The following is a 6,000-nucleotide window of genomic DNA, read 5'->3' as shown; positions in this document are numbered from 1 at the left end:
TCTGATTTCTCCAGTTCCCGCTTAATACTGTTGTAGTTAGACTTTCCCCAATTTAGCAGTTTCACCTGGGGATCAGTCTTATCTTACCCATAACTATTCTACAAAATAAGGGGGTGTGTGGGACCTAATTGGGTTTTGATAGAGCCAGCACATAATGGGTTAAATGGCCTCTTTCAATAAACTGAGACAGAATACTCCAAACTCCTAACATTTCAAGTCGGTCATCGTGTCCTCAAAGCAAAGAAATTTAAGTCTTTTGAGAATCTTGTAGAAAAACGTTTTCCAGTAACCTTTTGAGTCAGAAAATAAAACACAAATCCAGAAAGTTGTTAAAACTGAAAGAACTGCGGGTGCTGTAAATCAGCAACAAAAACAGAAGTTGCTGGAAAAGGTATGGCAGCATCTGTGAAGAAAAATCAGAGTTAATGTTTCAGGTCCAACGACCCTTCCTCAGAACTGGCATACCTGGCACAAAGAAAGATAATGTTGTTGGACATATTAATCATCTCAGCCCTAGGACATCTCTGAAGCAGTCAGAACTGATGCTTGTTGAAACCAATTCTGGGGAGGGCTGACTTGGATGTGAACGGCTGGAGAGACAGCGCCGCCTGATGTGTGGAGCAGGGATCTGCCGGCGGGGGATTGCAGAGGGACCCTGGAAGGGGGTTCGAGAGGAGGGTCAGGGATGGATCTTGAAAGGCAGTTCAGGACCGTTGAGTTCCTCTATGTAAGCCAGTTGAGCACAGATTGATTTTTCTCAGGTCCTCCCAGTCTAGAGTCGCGCAGCTGTAAGCCTGCATGCACTCTTGCTCCCTCGCAAAAAAATTGCTTCCTAAAATCCTACTATTCCCCATTTCTCATTCTAATTGTCGGTGAACCATGTAAAAAGAAGCAAGGACAATCTCTGAAGAAACATTAGTTTTTTTTTATTTGAAGATCTCATCGCCTTTCCAGCGAGGAAGATACAGACCAGATTGGCAGGTAGTAAAACTTGTTCTTTCTGAGCGGTTTCCGAAACTTGGCTGAATTTTTTTTTAAGTAACTTTATTTTAAGAAGATTTTAACCACAGTTCGTAGGCAGTGTAGTTTTTTCAAAAGTGGAAAGGGAAGTTTTATACATTGTTGGATTACGACCGAAGCTAAAATCGGGGGGAAAGAATCTTTCTCTAAAACTGACCTTTATAAATTAAGACTGTGAACACAAATAGCTCGGGACAAAATTTTTTTAACACATTTTTGAGATGTTGAACCCTGTAATTTTGTTTTAAGGCTTAACGTTTTCTTTTTAACCGATGACACGTTATCAGCACTGTTAACCCTTTAAGAGGGATTGGGGTCAGGAGAGGTTAAGGAATAGAACCCCTTTTTAAAACGGTACTGTAACTGGAGCGGTTATCACTCTGCAAAATGTTGAGTTGAATGCAAGTTGCATGGGTCCCGCTGAAGTTAATCACAGAAAAGTGCCCACTTTGTTCCCCTTCCACTCAACAGACTTAAGGTATTAATTGCAACCCTTATTTAAATTGTTCCTTAGAATGCAGCATACAGAAACAAAACAGTCAAGCAATTTGTCAGAGTGTGAAGCCTCCCGGATCTCTGGCGAGCGTTGTTTGGGGGCTCAAGACTTGTATATCTTTCTTCTTAAACTATTTTCTCCCCAAAACATCTGATTGTGTTTCATTTATACCATACTGACAGGGATAGGTTCGTGGGTCGAACAAACCGCTCCGTTTCTGAGCCGTTTCGAAACTTTTTTTTGTTTGAAAATGTGTTTGTGGTTTATTTTAAAATCAATACTCCAAGCTCTGGAAAGGACATTTCCTAGAGATCAGCGTCCTCTAGTGTCCTCACTGTGCACCGCAGCTCTAAGGAATACCTTAACCATAGAATTGCACTTTATTAGCTGACATGTGGGAACAGAGTATAAGGGCAATCACTTTAATATTCTATTGGTTGTTGAAATATATCAATGGATTACTATGGATACGAGAGCTGCCTCTTCTGTTGAGGCATTGTGTTCTTGAGAATGCCATTGTAAACAGTGTCAATTATCAGAACATGAACACAAAACAAAAAAGAACCCAAAGAACTGCAGGATGCTGTAAATCTGAAAAAAAGACATTGCTGGAGAAACTCAGCAGGTCTGGCAGCTTCTGTGGAGAGAAAGCAGAGTTCACATCTCAGGTCCACTTCTGAAAAGGGGTCACTTTCTGTTTTCGTTTCAGATTTTCAGCATCCACAGTTTTGTTTTATATCATTACAGTTAAGCTCTGAGGCAGATGGGTGTGTTGGGGATAGCAAGATCCCTTCCTCAGGCATTGTGTTACTTTCTCTGTGTGTGTGTGTGTGTGTTTGGAGGGGATGGTATGCTGTATCAATGTGACTGAACCCCTCGCCTCCCTGCCCTAGCTTTGAGTGGCTTTTGTCATCTGTAATCAGCTGCTGCAGTTTAGGTCTTCAGTGCTAGGGACACATGGGGCAGGACAGTATACCATCCCCCAACCCCCAGTTACATTCTCTGAGTATCCTGGCATCCAGCAGACTTGGACCAGTCTTGATAGTGGGTTTCAGTGGACGATGTGCCACCAAGTAGCAGCTATTTCAAACATGCAGCCAGTAGGGAAGAGGGATGGGAGTAGGCGACTCCACAATCATCAGTGGGACCCTATTCTGTTGGAACTACCTGAGCATTGCACAGGGATCAGAGTATGCTGCCTTAGATCACCTGGTTAGCCCCACTTACGAGAAAACAAGAAACTGCGTTTACATTGTGCGCTATCATCACTTTGTGATGTCCCAAAGTGCTTTTCAAACAATGAAGCATTTTTAAGTGCAGTCATTGTTAGAATTTGAAATACTGCTGCCATTTTGCATAATGCAAGATCCCACAAACAGGTCATTATTTTACAGCAATTTTTGGTGATAAATTTCATTCTGAGAGAAGGCTCACCCCCACCACCCCCCCACCCCCAAATAGTGACAAGGAAACGTTTACTTTGAATGAAAGATGTGAGATAGGACATCAGCTTATCATCTCATTTGAAGGACAGTACCTCAGACCAGTGCAGTACTGGGACAGTCGGCCTAGATTTGGGACAATAACGATCTGATTCAGAGGTGAATGCACTACCCACTGAGTGATACCTGACTCACCAGTGGTGAGCATCTGGGCATCGGGCACCTTTCCACTTTCTGGCTTGTGTGGTAGGCTCCCACTATGGGACTTCATTTGCTGCCTGGCTCCATTACTGGGTGTGAAAGCAACACCTACTTGCTTTGCCTTCAGATTCACTTTCCAACCGGGCACAGTTCAAGTTGCTGAGATTCTTTCTGGATGTTGCCGCAACCTGTGTTGGTCAGATGCAAGATTATTGTGTACATTCACAAGGCTGACTGGAGGGATCTTGTCGTAGGGTCCCTGTATTGTCATTGACTTAATCAAGCCCAGACAGTCAGAATCTTGTCTGATTCTGGAGGTGAAAGAGTTAAGTTATGAGTTTCGCTTGCATAGATTACACTTGTGCCCCCTTGAGTATTGCCAATTAAGGAATTAAAATGATTAAAGGATTTAGTAGACTAGACAGAGAAAGTATTTCCTGTGATGGTACAGTCCAGAACAAGGAGGCTTTACACAGAAGTCAGAGCTTGGTCAGTGAGGAGCGATATTAGAAGTAATGTCTTCACTGTAGGGGGTTGTGGTTATCTGAAAATTGTCCCGAACCACCTCAAAAAGCTGCTGGGGTCAGTTGAAACTGTTAAAAGTGAGATGGATAGGTTTTTGCTAGGATCCAGGGTTTTGAAACCATGGAAGAAATAGGATTTAAGATTTGGACCTCCAACGATTTAGTTGACTGGACCTCAAACAGTTGAGTGCTCTCCTCTGACCTCTGTTTCCTATGGGGTCTCAGTTCTGGCAGAAAATGAATCCATTGTGTGTGAGCCCTCCTAAATGTCTGCAAAGAGTTGGTCGAATAACAGTTCTGAGAGCCTGCTCCAGCCCTTGGAGGAGTTCATCATGCCTCAAGAAACAGGCCCCTTCATTCCTCGACTGCATCCAGTATTAACCTTGTAATGGCAAGCACCAATTTCTCAGGTCTTCCCTGTCAGATTGATGGATGGGAATTCCTGACAGAGAATTAGCATAAAGGACACACACAAGGTATAGCTCACACATCCTAACTTGAACAAACTCTCACAAATCTATTGCTGTCCTGCACTCTAGCCCATTTCCTGACAGTTGGTTGCCCAGAGGTGTGTAGGCAGGTAGGGTCTGTTGACATGGAATGCCGTTTTGTCTGGGATCATCTAATACCTTCTCCAAGTGATGGTGTTCTTGGTCCAGCTCCCAGGCTAATTCTGGGGAGTCGTGGCCTCATCATCTTGCAACCCAGATAGGAGATTCATGGGAATGCGGCACGTGGTCGATGATCAGCCGTGATCTAGAGCAATCTTGAGGGCTTGAATGGCCTAATCCTGCTCCTAAGTTTATATATGTCTATTTTTGATGATCCTTGAGGAATGGCTAGAGAGGATGGGCAGGGTCTGCTGCTCAGGAAGGCCCCCTTTGGGCCTCTGCACAAGGTCCTTCTGTCTGCTGACACCCCAACTGACAGGGGGAGAAGGCTACCTTGTTCTGTATAGACACAGTGCGGCAAGACCAATAAAAGTTGGAGACACACAGAGAGAGACAGAGAGAAAGTGCACGTGAGCCAGAGAGGTTTAGGAGAAGGAATTCCAGATTTTAGGATCCAGACAGCTGAGGAATGGCTGGTGGTAATGGGACAAAGGTAATCCGGGATTTGCAAGAGGCCAGTAACAGCAATACAGAGATCTCAAATGTGAGGTGGGAGCAGGTTATGGAAATGGGGAAGGCTGGAGCTGTGGAGGAAATTGAAGATGAGGATAGACAATTTAAGCGTTTAGGTGATGCTGGATTAGGAGCTGATGTTGGTCAGTGAGCACAGGACAGCTGGATGTGAATTCTCATAACTAATGTACAACCCATGGGTGTTGTTGGCCTGTGTGCAAAACTGGCTTCCCCTGGGGATGGAGGAGAGGGACAGGGTAAAAGAAAAGTTATTCATCACAGCCTAGGCAATGGGAGGTGGGAGATAGTGACCTGACCCATAATTGGTCTCTTTCTCTTCCCCCTCTTTCTCAAAAACGTGGAAATCAGATAGTGAAGTGTCTAGGACAGAGAGGATAAACTTGGGATCCAGACCTAGCCAGTTAAACGTGAGCCTGGCACAGACTAGAAAATGCGACAAAGTTTTGCTTCTAATTCAGTACAGTCTCTCTGCTTCAGCTCATCACTGGCTCTGATTCCCCTAAGCTTGACTATTCCAGCACTCTTCTGACTGATCTCACTCTATCAAAACACCACTGCCTTTATCCTAGCTTGCACCAATTCTCAGTCACCCTTGGTGCTGTGCTTGCGGTCCCTTATTGATTTAGCTTTAGAATTCTCATCCTCGTTTTCAGTTGTCTCCGTGGTCTAGCCGTGGTCTCCCTATTTCTGTGAACCCCCTCAACGTTCCACCCCCTTCATGACCTCCATGCTCCTTCAATAACTGGCTTCGTGTATTACTCCAGTTTTCTTCACTGTATCACTGACAGCTATGCCTTCAGCAGGCTCGGCTCGAAGCTCTGAAATTCTGTCTCAATAATCCCTCTGTCCTCCTTGAAGACACTCCTTGAAAGCGACGTCTTTGTCCAAACATTTGGTCATCTGATTAATGTCTACTTTGTGTTTTGCTGTCAGTTGCTGCTTGATAACAATCCTGTGAAGTGCCACGTTAGAGGCGCTATATAAGTGCTTATTCAGCGCAAGGACTTGTGTACAAGACTGAAGAGCAGGTGAAACTTCTACTATGGAACTCCAGCTGAAACAAATGGGTATATCTCAGTAATGACTTTTACATATCGACATTATTCTGGTCTCAGTGCACAGATATCTGCGTTTATTATTAAATTACCATTAAGACTGGTGTTGAAATGGTG

At 44.2% G+C, this 6,000-nt stretch overlaps 1 protein-coding gene across 2 annotated transcripts in view; it reads left to right on the top strand.

Annotated features, from left to right (window-relative positions):
* Positions 1-747: 747 nt before the first annotated feature.
* The window catches only part of col6a2 (collagen, type VI, alpha 2), a 72,818-nt gene continuing 67,565 nt past the window's right edge, over positions 748-6,000 (top strand). For both annotated transcript variants that reach the window (XM_048599013.1, XM_048599014.1), the window contains exon 1: positions 748-981. The gene's annotated coding sequence lies outside the window, so the exon portion shown is untranslated. The remainder of the gene's footprint in view (positions 982-6,000) is intronic.

Source organism: Rhincodon typus, chromosome 7 (assembly GCF_021869965.1).
Source record: "Rhincodon typus isolate 14 chromosome 7, sRhiTyp1.1, whole genome shotgun sequence".
In the NCBI taxonomy this organism is placed as follows: Eukaryota; Metazoa; Chordata; class Chondrichthyes; order Orectolobiformes; family Rhincodontidae; genus Rhincodon; species Rhincodon typus.
The sequence above is the reverse complement of the archived record's forward strand: the minus strand, read 5'-3'. Positions and strand labels throughout refer to the sequence as shown.